Source organism: Oncorhynchus masou, chromosome 10 (genome assembly GCF_036934945.1).
Source record: "Oncorhynchus masou masou isolate Uvic2021 chromosome 10, UVic_Omas_1.1, whole genome shotgun sequence".
In the NCBI taxonomy this organism is placed as follows: Eukaryota; Metazoa; Chordata; class Actinopteri; order Salmoniformes; family Salmonidae; genus Oncorhynchus; species Oncorhynchus masou.
Genome location: NC_088221.1, coordinates 10,601,677 through 10,618,215, shown reverse-complemented (window position 1 = coordinate 10,618,215; position 16,539 = coordinate 10,601,677). Strand labels below are relative to the sequence as shown.

The 16,539-nt window shown below is 41.5% G+C and overlaps 1 long non-coding RNA gene across 1 annotated transcript; it reads right to left on the bottom strand.

Moving 5' to 3' along the window:
* Positions 1-262: 262 nt before the first annotated feature.
* Positions 263-1,583, bottom strand: LOC135546916 (uncharacterized). Its single transcript, XR_010456634.1, has 4 exons — positions 1,497-1,583; positions 991-1,152; positions 744-888; positions 263-629 (listed from the first exon to the last, which is right to left on the bottom strand). It is a non-coding gene; the product is annotated as an uncharacterized LOC135546916 (long non-coding RNA).
* Positions 1,584-16,539: the final 14,956 nt, after the last annotated feature.

Here is a 16,539-nt window from a genome sequence, read left to right as displayed (position 1 = left end):
CAGACATCAATTCATTTTGGCAAAACAAATCAAATCATATGCTGTGATATTGCAAGTGGCATCAGTGGCTGCATCAACACTTTTTATTATGTCAAAATAATGAATTCATACTAATTAATCGATTGAAACACACACACACACACACACACACACACACACACACACACACACACACACACACACACACACACACACAGACTTGTTAGTGCTTAATGCATTTATTTATGAAGACCTTTACTTCACTTACTTATTTTAGAAGCTGATGATGTCACCATAGTCTACGACCGGAAGAAACGGGAGTAGAGGAGGTGAGGAGAGGAAACATGGCAACAAACGCACTGAAATAACACATTGCTTTTCCACTAGCGCATCACCAGGCAAATTATATTTCTCTGGAAGGGTTCAGAAGGTGAGGGGTCAGGGGTCAACGTCAGGAGACCAGGCTGCTCCCAAGGGAGCAGAGGCAGGGTTGGTGAATGATTTCAGAAAGCATAGCAGTTGTCATCTGAGCTCTCAGCAATAGGACCAGCTTTTGCTAGGTGTTCCTGGTGTTTCCTTGGTCTTGTGTCAGTTCACTCAATCTTCTCTTCAGGAGGCAGAGAAGGCCATTCCTCCCTCCACTGCATTACCTAAAAGTAATAAGTAAAGCACTAAATTATTGACAATTCCACTACACCGTGCGGAGGGTATTTGTAAAGCAAGACAAAATGTTCAGTCCAAAAATAGTATAAGCCTTAACTTACTCTGATCTTGCAGCTGTAGGCACAGTGCCTCCAGAGTTCCCGGCTGCTCTTTGTAGGCTCCCCCAGTGCCTCTTCACCTCCTGCAGTCCGTTCACCAACATCAGTCTGTCGAAGATGGCCTTTTTGATGGCGAGATGGCGGTTGCCTGTGAGATGTAAAACTCTGAGGTACAGTATTTAACAGAGCAACAACAATGAGAAGGTAAAAATGTAATCACAATAGATACCTTCTGCAATCATATACTTACTGGTGGCAAGTCTCACCCATGGCCCCATAATGTTGTTAGTACTGAGCAGCTCACCCACTGAGCAGCTCTGCCTGCTGTCAAGGCTGCCTTGTGCTCAACAATTTCTCTGAATCTGATGCCTCCTCTTGTTGCCGTCTGAATACAACGGGGTGATTAGACGAACTGTAGATCCAGATATGTTACATAACTATAAGTTGTAGAGCTACTATAGAGGCACAAACAAAGAGAGTACAAAGCAATCAACTCCTTTCTAAAGCATTGGTTGTACAGTTATAACATTATACAAGCCATGCAGAGTTTTGGCTCACAGGGTACTCTGCTGTTTATGGTGATGTCATTTCTTAGTTTAATGAAATGTTTTACATTAGATCAATTCATAACATAGGCCATGCCTACATTTGATCATAAACATGGTATAAGTGTATAACTCATGCATTTTATTTCACAAATCAGTTTCACTGCTTGATTAATAATGTGTTTGAGGTCATATTGTTGTTGGGCCCTACCTGTCAAACAGTATAGGTAGTGTTTCCTCTGGTTCACACTGAGGTAAAGCCCCTCAGTCTTCTTCTGGAGATACCCTGTCTGACTATCCTGAAGTGTGGTTGTCAAACATAGGGCATGTTACAAACGTAACTCCACTCCATCAGTCAATTATGAAGTTGAGAGACAGAAACATTCACTTTTCTACCTGTTGGATTCTGGCTTGAAATATAATTTTTCCTGTCATCATATTAGAACATAGTTATTACTTGACTTGTATAAGAATTGTACATTTTGGGGGTCAATGAATGGTGAATTTGAAGTTTATGTATGGAAAGATACTGAGACAAGGGGAAGTGTTCTGTTCAAAACATGTCGCTGAATATTAATATTTCTAAGGAAGGAGGCAAAGAGCAACAGTTTAGTTTCAGTTCCTCATAAGGCAGGCCAGTTACACAAACACTAACACACACACACACTTCCATGCCCAAGAAAGTCCTAGACTTTCACAGGTCATGACACTACCAGTGAGAGGAACATACTGTGTTTCTGCCTAATAATAGAGAATGATGCTTTATCGTAGATATGCAAAGGTGGTGCCTAGTCGTAAGGTATAAAAATACATGCTTGTGGGTTGTCCGTTTTGAGTTTTTGCTCTATTTGTTCAGAAAGTAATATACGTTCAGGCCACTGCTGCACCTCAGCAACCCACTCCTGTAGCACAGCGTCGTTGATGTCCAGCTGTGCCGCTTTTCTTCAACGAGGCTCGTCTCCTCCTTCAGTCTTTTGACATTCTGAAAAAAATACAATTCAATTAAGGAATAACATAGGTGAAGGTTCAAATTTAGGCTGGTCTCCTCCTTCAGTCTTTTGACAATCAGAAAAAAAATACAATTCAATTAAGGAATATTTGGTTACTGTAGGTCTCTGTCACTCTTTCTCTCCCTCTCCATCGATTCTTTAACAAGCATCAATGTTGTTGTCGTTCTGCTAGGGACCTGTTTTCAGCGTATGAAGTTTCCAGTAAATAACCGATGTAAAGTGGGTATGTTTATCCTATGTTCCCATTTAATTAGCTAGTAAATAAATAATTAAACCAATTTGTGAAGTACTGGATCATAAGTAAGGCTTGGTTTTTGCAGATGCAAGGAGGTTACGACTGTTCAGAATGGTGATATGATACGAGGTTATGATTAATAGGTTGACTGTTTATAGATGTGATAGGTAAAGACCTTTTAGAGTTTGATTTGGGAGATGGTTGGTTGCCCAAGATGGCATAGCAGTCAGACGTCCTTTGTCCTCATCTTGTCGTGTCCCGTGTATATATATATTGACACCTTTCTTCGCATATCTTTTATATATTTTCTTTTCCAAACACTCAACTTCAAAACACTCTCCTGCAACCCGCCTCACCAATTTAAAAAAACAAACATTATTTACCTCAAATCTGAAATCCACAATAGAAGCTAGCCAGAAGCTAGCCAGAAACTAACCAGAAGCTAGCCAGAAGCTAGCCAGTTTACTGGCTAACGTTAGTATTCAGCTAACCATGGTTTGTGGTCATCAGCTATCCTTTAGCTCGAAAAGCTATAGCTAGTTTTGTACAACGCGACTCAGACCAGAACATACTGGACCTATTTTTCTCTCCATATCCCCGGATATCAACCGCAAACTCTGGACATTTACACCTGGATCTCCCAGCTAGCTAGCTGCTATCCGTGTGACTATTGGCTTACATCGATCCCGGAGCAAACATCAATTATTCCAGAGCTAGCCAGCTGAAGAGTTCCATCAGTCACTCCTGGGCTAAAATCACCTATCCGGACCCATTTTACTGCCGATGCAGAGCCGCACCGGACCTTTACGACTGGACTACCGTCGTTATCGGCTGGATGGAGTTATCCATCTTGCCCCTCCGTCGCGACGTTACCTGAATGCCCATCTGCAGTCCGCTAATCGTTAGCTGTCTTATCGGCTGCTATCTGAATAGGTCTATCGGACAATTTTTCTTGGGTTACTATAACTATATCTATTTTGCCAATTGGATTGATCCCCTCTACCACACGGAACCCCACTAATCTACCGACGGAAACGCATGAGATGGCTAAAATCAGACCTCCATCCAATGCTAGCTTGTTACCGATGGCCTGGCTAGCTGTCTGAATCGCCGTGACCCCAACCAACCTCACTACTCACTGGACCCTTATGATCACTCGACTAAGAATGCCTCTCCTTAATGTCAATATGCCTTGTCTCAGCCAGGCTCAAGGTCCTAAACGATATCTTAAACGTCATCGATAAGAAACAATACTGTGCAGCTGTATTCATTGACCTGGCCAAGGCTTTCGACTCTGTCAATCACCACATCCTCATCGGCAGACTCGACAGCCTTGGTTTCTCAAATGATTGCCTCGCCTGGTTCACCAACTACTTATCTGATAGAGTTCAGTGTGTCAAATCGGAGAGCCTGTTGCCTCTGGCAGTCTCTATGGGGGTGCCCCAGGGTTCAATTCTTGGACCGATTCTCTTCTCTGTATACATCAATGATGTCGCTCTTGCTGCTGTTGGTGAGTCTCTGATCCACCTCTACGCATACGACACTATTCTGTGTTCTTCTGGCCCTTCTTTGGACACTGTTTTAACAACCCTCCAAGCGAGCTTCGATGCCATACAACTCTCCTTCCATGGCCTCCAATTGCTCTTAAATACAAGTAAAACTAAATGCATGCTCTTCAACCGATCACTGCCTGCACCTGCCCGCCTGTCCAACATCACTACTCTGGACGGTTCTGACTTAGAATATGTGGACAACTACAAATACCTAATACTGTAAACTCTCCTTCCAGACTCACATCAAACATCTCCAATCCAAAGTTAAATCTAGAATTAGCTCCCTATTTCGCAACAAAGCATCCTTCACTCATGCTGCCAAACATACCCTCGTAACCTGACCATCCTACCGATCCTTGACTTCGGCGATGTCATTTACAAAATAGCATCCAATACCCCACTCAATAAATTGGATGCAGTCTATCACAGTGCCATCCGTTTTGTCACCAAAGCCCCATATACTACCACCACTGCGACCTGTACGCTCTCGTTGGCTGGCCCTCGCTTCATACTCGTCGCCAAACTCACTGGCTCCAGGTCATCTACAAGACCCTGCTAGGTAAAGTGCCCCTTTATCTCAGCTCACTGGTCACCATAGCAGCACCCACCTGTAGCTCGCGCTCCAGCAGGTATATCTCTTTGGTCACCCCCAAAACCAATTCCTCATTTGGCCGCCTCTCCTTCCAGTTCTCTGCTGCCAATGACTGGAACGAACTACAAAAATCTCTGAAACTGGAAACACTGCAAATCAACCATTCCAGTGTTTTACTTGCTATATTGTATTTACTTCGCCACCATGGCCTTGCCTACCTGGTTAAATAAAGGTGAAAAAAAATGTTAACTCTTTAAAGAAACACTCTCGTGGTGCCCCAGATCGTAATTAGTTAACTGTTACATGATTAGTTAACTGTTACATGATAAACATAGTTATTTAATCAGATAAACAGTCTTCAGAATAATGTTGAAGTCCTGACAAAGATGACTGGTAAAAATAATAAAAGAAACTGAGTCAGGATTGCAGACAGAAGATCAGACATGTAGAAATAAATACAAGAAGATGCAGGTAAAAAAATTAAGTTTTATGGAAGCACCCCCCCCCCCAAAAAAAAAATTCTCCATACCTTCCCATATCTCTTTGCCAACATATGATCCATGTTGGCAAACTTCCTCTTATTCTAGCCCATTGCCAGTAGTGTGATAATGTCTGTCCGTACATCTTCAGTCAGCTATTCTAATAAATTGCTACTGTGTGCCTAACCAATCAACACAAAGACTGCAATTACAGTCTTGTGTAAGATAAAAAAAACAACAACATTAAAATCATTTAAGATAGTGTCGTGGAAATTCACCACTAAAGGCTCAAACTTAAAGTAAACGAGACAAGCTTTACTATCACGGCCAGAGAGGCTCACAAACTCAATAGAAGCCTGACGAAACTCTGAAAAAGGCGTTTTAATAAAAGCAGCATTGTGCTAGACATACGATTACATAGGCATGAAAATACATTTCCATCACACTCCCTCCTTTTATCACTCTGTGATAACTATTGTTACATTTTAAGGTGAGAATTAGATTATGGCTGAAACTATTAAAGGAGGTTCTATAAAAACACATACTAAAAGTAAGCGAAATCAACACATTTCAACCAGACACTTTTTTATCATTAAGATCAATAAGATACATCTCAATTTTTATCAAGGGCACATGCCACTCCATCATTATGGAGCATTATACCAGTTAATCATGACAGGGTAGTTTGTATATGAGTAATCCCGGCCAGTGAGCGCTTCCACCTGTCTGCTGCAGGGGGACGATATCCCTGGAAAATAATAGACAGGTCAAGGCAGGCAATGACAGGTCAAGGCAGGCAGAGGGCAGAAAACCAGAGGTAGGGCAACGATACCGGATGGCAGGCAAGCTCAGGTTCAGGGTAGGCAGAGGTCAATAATCCAGAGGGGGGCAAAGGTACAGGTCGGCAGGCAGGCTCAGAGGCATGCGGGCTCGAAGTCAGTACAGGCAAGGGTCAAAACCAGGAGGACAAGAAAAAGAGACTGGAAAAAACAGGAGCTGAGACACAAAAACGCTGGTTGACTTGACAAGCAAGACAAACTGACAACAGACAAACAGAGAACACAGGTGTTATGTTTGTTCCTTATATAATGACAAACCGGGGCGTAGGTTTAACTACTTTTGATGAACATATACTTCAGCTAGAAAACTCCATGTTTAGCCATGCAAGGCATTCTTTAACCATCTGCCTCCCGCATAGCCTGCTGGGTATTGTAGTCTAAATGTTATTAACACATCTTCTTTCCTTTAAAAGAAAACTACTTTTCTATGTAACTACACGTCACATTTGTTTACTCAACCTGCATAACATACAATTTTCAATAACACACATTTCTTTACCAATTTTTTTTCCCTTAAAAATAAAATATTTTTTCAACTAAATATAGTCTGTCCAACAATACTCTATTGTGGCTCTATTTCTTTTCACATTAATAAAACATTCAGTCCAGGTGCCCCTTTTATGTATTTTTGTATTTTTTTTTAGCAATTCTCAATTAGCCTTTCAGGGGCTCTGACAGTCCTTTTTGGTCGTTCTGCTGAAGTGCTTCCTGAAACAGTTGGACAGCGTTCATTGTCAGTCAAGGTGTTCTGACTGAATTGTCCTTTTCTAAAGGCATTTGACGCTTCAGCAGTATCCTCCTGATGATCCTCAGTCCCTTGAGTGAATGGCTGCAGCCTTAGATCTCCTCTGTTTCGTCTCAGTTGTGATCCATGCTCCGTTTGGATCTCATAGGATCGCAGTGCAACTTCTCTCTGCACACACCCTTGCTGCATCCAGGTTTCTGTAGTGATGTCTCGGAGTCGTACATGATCTCCAGGTTTCAGTTCAGGTAAGTGTCTTGCACTTTTGTCGTGTCGCTGTTTTTGTTTGTCTTTCTGGTTTTCCTTTGCGAGTTTGACTTTGTGAGCACCTCTGGGTGTTAGCGTTAGCGAGTCCTCCTGGATGGGTAGATTGTTTCTGATGCGACGTCCCATCAACATTTGTGCAGGTGAAAGTCCGTTCTGCAGTGGTGCGTTTCAGTAGGTCATCAGTTTTATTAGGAAATACTCCTTTCCATCATATGCCTTTTTCATCAGACCTTTGACAATTTTGTAGTAGGGTCTGTTGGGTACTGGATGATGCATTAGCGGCTCTGCTAGCTGCTTTGGCCTGTAGGTGAAACACAGTTCACATGAAGCAGTGGTCTGGCTGATTTCCTGGTTCATTCTTGGCCAGTACATTACTTCTCGTGCTTGTCGTTTGCATTTTTCCTCACCCAAGTGGCCCTCGTGTATTTTCTGTAGCATTTCTTTGCGTAGTGTCATGGGAATGACAATCTTGTTGCCTTTGAACACTATGTCATCCACAACGGTGAGCTCTGCTCTGCACATCCAGTAATCCTGTATTCTCCTTGGACAGTTGTTTTTCTGTGCAGGCCATCCTATCAGTGTTGTTTCTTTCATCTCTGTCATTGTTTGGTCAGCTGCGGTCTCTCTTTTGATCTGCTCCATTCTCTCAGAAGACACAGGAAGTGATTCTACGATCATGTCGACGTAGGCCTGATTCTCAGTGTTTTTCTGTGTGTCAACGCTCTCCTTCTTGTCGGCGGAGAACATGAACTTTCCCGGGGTATAGATCATCTTCACATCATACTTTTGCAGTCTGATCAACATTCTCTGGATTCTCATTGGACAATCATTCAGTGGCTTAGACATGATTGACACCAATGTTTTGTGGTCGGTTTCTACTTCGAAGTCTCATTTGTAGACGCGTATGTGCTCGCCAGTAGTTATTTTTCTATTTGTGCATACCTTGTCTCTGCCCCTGTCAAGGCTCTGGATGCATAAGCGACGAGTTGCCATGTGTCGTCATGCTGTTGCAGAAGAACTGCTCCCAGGCCAAACTGTGACGCGTCTGCAGAAATCCTTGTGCTTATCTCTGGATCATAGTACCTGAGCACTGGCTCTTCTGTGATTGTCTTCTTTAGGTTTTTGAAGCAGCTTTCCTGTTCATGGGACCATTCCCATTCATTTTTCTGTTCCAGAAGACACTACTGGCTGCTAGGTAGATATTGAATCTCTGCTTGAAACGTTTCCAATTGTCAGCTAAATTGCCTGTTAACTGCATAGGAGTAGGAGGACTAAGCCTATCCATGACAGAGAACAGGAACTGTGTCAATGTATCTTACTTCAGTATGTTGCTCATCAACTTGCTCGTCAACAGATTCCAATGCAGCCTCGCTCTCGCTGCTGTCACTCTCACTGCTGCGGACGATGGGCGACACTTGGAGGGGGTGGAGACAATCACAAGAACAGGTGAAACAGATCAGGGAGTAACAGGATAACCGTACTTCCTGATGGAGACATCCAGGTTTCTAGCCATTTCCTGAGCCTAGGGCATGACAGTCCACATCAATTTTTTTGCTCACCACGGTTGCTGCTCCTTTCGTTTTGCCAATGTCTGTCTTCCCTTTGACCCATAATTTGTCTGGTACTTTCTTTAGCCATGGAATCGTGTCATTTGTTTCAGCCACCACCATTACTTCTTCGGTGGGGAGAGGTAGTTTCTTTCTTCTGGCTCTTGCTGATGCCCAATAGGGTGAGATTAGCACATGAGGTCTCTTCCCAGTAGATTTACTGGTCATGAGGATGCATACATTTTGTATAGGTGATGTGTAGCCTGCAGAACTTTACGTTCGTTTTGTATTATTATTTTTTTCATGGTTCATTTTAATAAAGTAAGATGTTTGCCTACCACGCATCCAATGAACGTAACAGCTGATCTCTTCAGGACAGAGACTGCTGCATCAGTGTCTACTAGGAATGGATTTTTTTCTCCCAGTATCTCAATGTTAATTAGTGGATTTTCTGTTGAGAGAGTAGTTAGTTGTAACATATGTAGGGGTGTTTCTTCTTCATTTTCTGTTTCTGTCTCATCCTATTGTTGGTCTCCGAAAGGGTAATTTACCCTCATGTTTCTGGGAGGTCCATTCCACTCCTGCCTGCCTTCATTTTCTTGGCAGTCTCTGGCAAAATGTCCTGGTTTACCACAGTTATAACACCTCCGACCATTTCCGACTGTTTCTTTCCGCGGGTTCCCACCTCTCCCCCGTCTTTCCCTCATCCTCCACCTCTTCCTCAAGCTCCTCTTCCTCCTCCTCTTCCTTCTTTCCCTCCCCCACTGTAGCACATCAGTTGCAGTAAGGGCTGTGCCTCAGGTGGGGCTGTTGGAAATTCTGGATAAAGGCTGTTCTCTTTTTTCTTTGTCCTTCTCTCACTTTCTTCTGTTTCCTTTTTTTTGACTACTTGCGTCACCATTAACACTTTCACTGTTCTGTCCTTCTATTTCAGTGATTCTGCTTCTCTGCAACTTCGAGTTTTTCTCTGGCTTCTACATGTCTCTCTGTATCTCATCTTAAGGGAATGCTCCATTTGTCCATTCAGCCCATTTAACTATTTGGTCTAACACCCCATTCCCAAATTTCTGACTCATCGTTTTGGCAGGCTCCGAAATTCTGGGCGACTTGTATTTTTGTTTTTTACTACAACACGTCCCCATTCTCTCTTTTTGCTCCCTATCTTGAAACAGGCACACCTGAAGTATAAATCGGCAATACTGTAGTTGTAAAATACAGTTGTATCCCCCCCCAAAGAAAATCTGCATTATTGTCCATATCAATGTTGTATTTTGTGTCTTCGTAATTACATTCTTTCTTTTATAATAGAGGGGTTTAGATATTCATTCTTCACAAATTCCTCCTTCACACTAGTGTTCTATAAATACAACACATTCGGTAATTGTAATCTCTCCTTTCATATCTTCACACACCACCTCACTATTTTCCCAAATGTCATTCACACATCACACAGAATCCTTATAACATGATCAATTGAAGTCCACACAGAACTTTCTTAGGTAATCCCATTCACACCACCAGCAATGATCTGCATACATCATAGTAAAACTCATTATATGCTATTTTTATCGCACTCAAGCTGTTTTGATTATGAGGGGGATCCCTTACGAATTGCTAACACAAAACATTTAGGAACCCCTCTGGTAGATTATATGATGAGATATGGATGAGAGAAATATCCTTAAAACAATCAAATACAATTAGCAGCCAAGCATCGATCATCATGCTGGTGACATGCATGTTCTCTTGATATGTGCATGAATTGGACCATTTTCCTGTGCTGCTACTTTTGGGTGTCAAGGAAAATGCATGGAGTAAAAAGTACATTATTATTTTAAGGAATGTAGTGAAGTAAAAGTTGTCAAAAATATATAAAGTACTGATACCACAAGAAACGACATAAGTAGTACTTTACACCCCTGAATAGATTGTATCATTGCAAGTTTCTCACATAATTCATTTGACACACAATTGTCTGATGGCAATTACTAAATTGAAACATAATTTCCTGTTTCTATCAGCCCAGTCATGACATTTTTTATGCATTAGATAATTCATCTGCATGAAATGGTTGGAGAGAAACCTGGTTAATGAGTGAGATGACATGATGGCACAAACACATCTGGGACCAGATAGAATAGGATAGAATATTTCCTACCAGAGTAGAAAAACCAGTCTAATTCTTCTCCCTCTTCTATCATACATGAACCATTAGACCATTGGTAGCAGTGTTTCTTTGTGGTATGGATGTGTCCTTCTAGCACCACTAGGTGGAAGAACTAGCAAAGAAATAAGGTTGTGGTAACATCTACAAAATTCCTACACAGAGTAAAATAATACCAACATATTAATTGTGTTCGTTCCGTTCCTCAAAATATGTCTGCTGTAGTTATAGAATTACCAGGTGGTGAAATTTAAGGAAACTATCTTCCTTCATCCATCTCTTCTGTGGACTGAGTTACAGTCCAATGTGTCTGGTCACTTATCCATATACTGTGTTTACTTTGGGTTCAAGTTCTACTAGAACAATCCAGAAAATAACATCATTGGATCTATGTGAGGGACACACACACAGACACACAGACTGATCTATAAGTAGCCAAGCTGAGGGCTGGTGAAGGAAAGGGAAGACCAAGCTTATGAACTTATCCCCAGTGGACCAACCCACAAGGCATTGGTTTTCATCTCTGTCCGAATGAAAAGATGAGAGAAAGAGAGAATAAGGGAATGGGAATAGCTGAGCCGAAGGAACTGTCAACCTGGTTTGTTGAAGAGAAGATGTGGGTTAATTCTTCCTGTCTGTGTGTCTTGGGGTAAATGTGGAGTGCGGGACTGTGTGATTTTGATTATCTCCTTGTTCAGGTTAGATGGTCCGAATGAAATCCTCACTAACTATAATGGCAATAACGGTGATAACCAAGTCCCTACAAAGACTATCTGGACTATCTATTTTCGGTTTTCTAAATCTCTGCACTCCCTTTTCATTATCTATCCTGCTGTTTGGTGTAATACAGCAGCCTTGCTCCCACCTCTCTCTCTCTCTCTCTCTATCCCTCATCTCTCTGCTCCAGTTAGAGGCACTGCGACACCGTGCTTTGAGCACACACACTGCATCGCCATTCATCCTATTTCTGCCATGGCGTATGCGTGCTGCCAGCCCAGCGCACTGCAGTTCTGTGTTGCAGAGAAGATGCAGGGTGCCTGCCATGCACTGGGGGGAGGGGGGTGCTGGAGCTATTTATAGCAGCGAGGGATGTAAATAGCCTATGCGTGAAGCTATAGGGACCAAAGGCAGTGGATGGGATGAGGGGGATTTGATGAGAGTGAGGAAGGTTCAGAGTAGTCAGAGGGTACAGTATTTATTGGTGTCATAGGGTAGTGATGGAGAATGAAGAAGAGGGAGAAAAACTATGTTTGTTGGCTGTATGGATTGGGAGAATATAGAACTGCTTTGTGAATGTGTGTGTTGTGTTCATTTTAGAAAGACATTCATTAATTCAAACCAAGCAATAGCGCTGAAATGAACCACAAACTCTCATTGGGCTCATTTCAATAATTCCATTATGGACTGTACTGCACACAACACCGTCAGCTTCAGTAACGTATGCTAAACTGAATTTCTCTCTCTCTCACTCTCTCGCTCTCTCTCTCTCACTCTCCCTCTCTCTTTCTCTCATTCATATATACAGATGCAAGAAAAAGTATGTGAACCCTTTAGAATTACCTGGATTTCTACATAAATTAGTCAAACAATTTCACAACAATAGACAAACACAATGTGCTTAAACTAATAACACAAACATTATTGTACTTTTTTTGTCTATATTGAATACATCATTTTAAAATTCACAGTGTAGGTTGGGAAAAGTATTTGAACCCCTGGGCTAATGACTTCAACTAAAGCACATTTTTTGGCCTTTCTTGGGAGTTTTTCCTAGCCACCGTGCTTCTATACCTGCATTGCTTGCTGTTTGGGGTTTTAGGCTGGGTTTCTGTACAGCACTTTGATATATCAGCTGATGTACGAAGGGCTATATAAATGAATTTGATTTGATGTGAACCATGCCTCGAACTAAAGAGATCTCAGAAGACCTAAGATTAATAATTGTTGACTTGCATAAAGCTGGAATGGGTTATAAAAGTATCTCTAAAACCCTTGATGTTCATCAGTCCACGGTAAGACAAATTATCTATAAATGGAGAAAGTTCAGCACTGTTGCTACTCTCCCTAGGAGTGGCTGTCCTGCAAAGATGACTGCAAGAGCACAGTGCAGAATGCTCAGTGAGGTTAAGAAGAATCCTAGGGTGTCAGCTAAAGACTTACAGAAATCTCTGGAACTTGCTAACATCTCTGTTGACGAGTCTACAATACGTAAAACACTAAACAAGAACGGTGCTCATGGCAGGACACCACGGAAGAAGCCACTACTGTCAAAAAAAAACCATTGCTGCGCGTCTGAAGTTCGCAAAAGAGCACCTGGATGTTCCACAGCACTACTGGCAAAATATTCTGTGGACAGATTAAACTAAAGTTGAGTTGTTTGGAAGGAACACACAACAGTATGTGTGGAGAAAAAAAGGCACAGCACACCAACATCAAAACCGCATCCCAACTTTAAAATATGGTGGTGGAGCATCATGGTTTGGGGCTGCTTTGCTGCCTCAGGGCCTGAACAGCTTGCTATCATCAATGGAAAAATGAATTCCCATGTTTATCAAGACATTTTTCAGGATAATGTAAGGCTATCTGTCCGCCAATTGAAGATCAACAGAAGTTGGGTGATGCAACAGGACAACGATTCAAAACACAGAAGTAAATCAACAGAATGGCTTCAACAGAAGAACATGTGCCTTCTGGAGTGGCCCAGTCAGAGTACTGACCTGAACCCAATTGAGATGCTGTGGTATGAACTTGAGAGCGGTTCACACCAGACATCCCAAGAATATTGCCTAACTGAAACAGTTTTGTAAAGAGCAATGGTCCAAAATTCCTCCTGACCGTTGTGCAGGTCTGATACGCAACTACAGAAAACGTTTGGTTGAGGTTATTGCTGCCAAAGGAGGGTCAACCAGTTATTAAATCCAAGGGTTCACATACTTTCCCACCCTGCACTGTGAATGTTTACACGGTGTGTTCAATAAAGACATGAAAACATATAATTGTTTGTGTGTTATTAGCTAAAGCAGACTATTTGTCTATTGTTACAACTTAGATGAAGATCAGATAAAATTTTATTCCAAAGGGTTCACATACTTTTTCTTGCCAGTACCAGTCAAAAGTTTGGACACACCTACTCATTCAAGGGTTTTTCTTTATTTGTGCTATTTTCTACACTGTAGAACAATAGTGAAGACATCAAAACTATGAAATAACACATATAGAATCATGTCACTTTAATAATGTTTACATATCTTGCATTACTCATCTCATGTGTGTATACTGTGTTCTATACTATCTACTGTATCTTAGTCTATGCCACTCTGACATTGCTCATCCATATATTTATATATGCTTACTTCCACTCCGTTACTTAGATTTGTGTGTATTAGGTATTTGTTGTGAAATTGTTAGATATTACTTGTTAGATATTACTGCACTGTCGGAACTAGAAGCACCAGCATTTCGCAATACCCACAATAACATCTGCTAAACACGTGTATGTGACCAATAAAATCTGATTTGATTTGATGTAGTAACCAAAAAAGTGTTAAACAAATCAAAATAGATTTTAGATTTTAGATTTTTCAAAGTAGCCACTCTTTGCCTTGATGACAGCTTTGCACACTCCTGGCATTCTCTCAATCATGTTCATGAGGTAGTCACCTGGAATGCGTTTCAATTAACAGGTGTGCCTTGTTAAAAGTTCATTTGTGGAATTTCCTTCTTAATGCATTTGAGCCAAGAAACACAAGCAACAGACATTAGACCGGTGGAAATCTGTCCTTCGGTCTGATGAGTCCAAATGTTACATTTTTGGTTCCAATGGCCATGTCTTGAGATGCGGAGTTGGTGAACGGATGATCTCAGCATGTGTGGTTCCCACCGTGAAGCATGGAGGAGGAGGTGGGATGGTATGGGGGTGTTTTGCTGGTGACACTGTCAGTGATTTATTTAGAATTCTGCCCACACATTATCTATAGGGTTGCGGTCCCGGGCTGTGTGATGGCCACTCCAATATCTTGACTTTGTTGTCCTTAAGCCATTTTTCCACAATTTTGGAAGCCTGCTTGGGGTCATTGTCCATTTGGAAGACCCATTTGTGACCAAGCTTTAACTCCCTGACTGATGTCTTGAGATGTTGCTTCAATATATCCACATATTGTTCCTCCCTCATGATGCCATCTATTTTGTGAAATGCACCAGTCTCTCCTGCAGCAAAGCACCTCCACAACATGATGCTGCCACCCCCGTGCTTCACGGTTGGGATGATGTTCTTCGGCTTGCAAGCCCCCCCCTTTTTTCCTCCAAACATAACAATGGTCATTATGGCCAAACAGTTCTATTTTTGTTTCATCAGACCAGAGAACATTTCTCCAAAAAGTACGATCTTTGTTCCCATGTGCAGATGCAAACTGTAGTCTGGCTTTTTTTATGGCGGTTTTGGAGCAGTGGCTTCTTCCTTGCTGAGTGGCCTTTCAGGTTATGTCAATATAGGACTCTGTGGATATAGATACTTTTGTACTTGTTTCCTCCAGCATCTTCACAAAGTCCTTTGCTGTTGTTCTGGGATTGATTTGCACTTTTAGCACCATAGTACGTTCATCTCTAGGAGACAGAACGTGTCTCCTTCCTGAGCGGTATGAATGCCGAATGGTCACATGGTGTTTATACTTGCGTACTATTGTTTGTACAGATGAATGTGGTGCCTTCAGGCGTTTGGAAATTGATCCCAAGGATGAACCAGACTTGTGGAGGTCTCCAATTCTTTTGGGCCTGATTACTTTAGATTTTCCCATGATGTCAAGCAAAGAGACACTGAGTGTGAAGGTAGGCCTTGAAATACATCCACAGGTTGACTCCAATTGAGTCAAGTGATGTCAATTAGCCTATCAGAATGACATAATTGTCTGGAATTCTCCAAGCTGTTTAAAGGCACAGGCAACTTAATGTATGTAAACTTCTGACCCACTGGAATTGTGATACAGTGAATTATAAGTGAAATAATCTGTCTGTAAGCAATTGTTGGAAAAATGACTTGTGTCATGCACAAAGTGGATATCCTAACCGACTTGCCAAAACTATAGTTTGTTATCAAGAAATGTGTGGAGTGGTTGAAAAACGACTTTTAACCTTTTGCATGTAGAGGGCAGTATTTTCGTTTTTGGCTAAAAAACGTACCCATTTGAAACTGCCTATTTCTCAGTCCCAGAAACTAAAATATGAATATAATTGTCCGATTAGGATAGAAAACACTTTAAAGTTTCCAAAACTGTAAAAATATTGTCTGTGAGTATAACAGAACTGATATTGCAGGCGAAAACATGAGGAAAATCCAATCAAGGAAGTGCCTCTTATTTTGAAACTTCTGTTCCTATGCATGCCTATCGTACATTTAAAGGGATATCAACCAGATTCCTTTTTCTATGGTTTCCCTAAGGTGTCAACAGTATTTAGACATAGTTTCAGGCTTTTATTTTGAAAAATGAGCGTGAAAGATCACATTGCGTAAGTGGATAGGTGGGGGCTCTCAGAGTGAGTTTTGCACTACAGAGTAAAGCGGCCATTGTTTCTCCTGGTGTTTTTGAAAAACCTACACACCCGGTTGATATATTATCGAATATATATTTTAAAAACAACCTGAAGGATTGATTGTAAAAAATGTTTGGCATGTTTCTGTGGATATTATGGATATTATTTGGAATATATGTCTGCGTTGTCGTGACCTCTCTTTCCTGTGGATTTCTGAACATAACGCGACAAACAAACTTAGGTATTTTGGGTATAAAAATAATCTTTATGGAGTCTCTGGAGTGAAAACATCCGAAGATC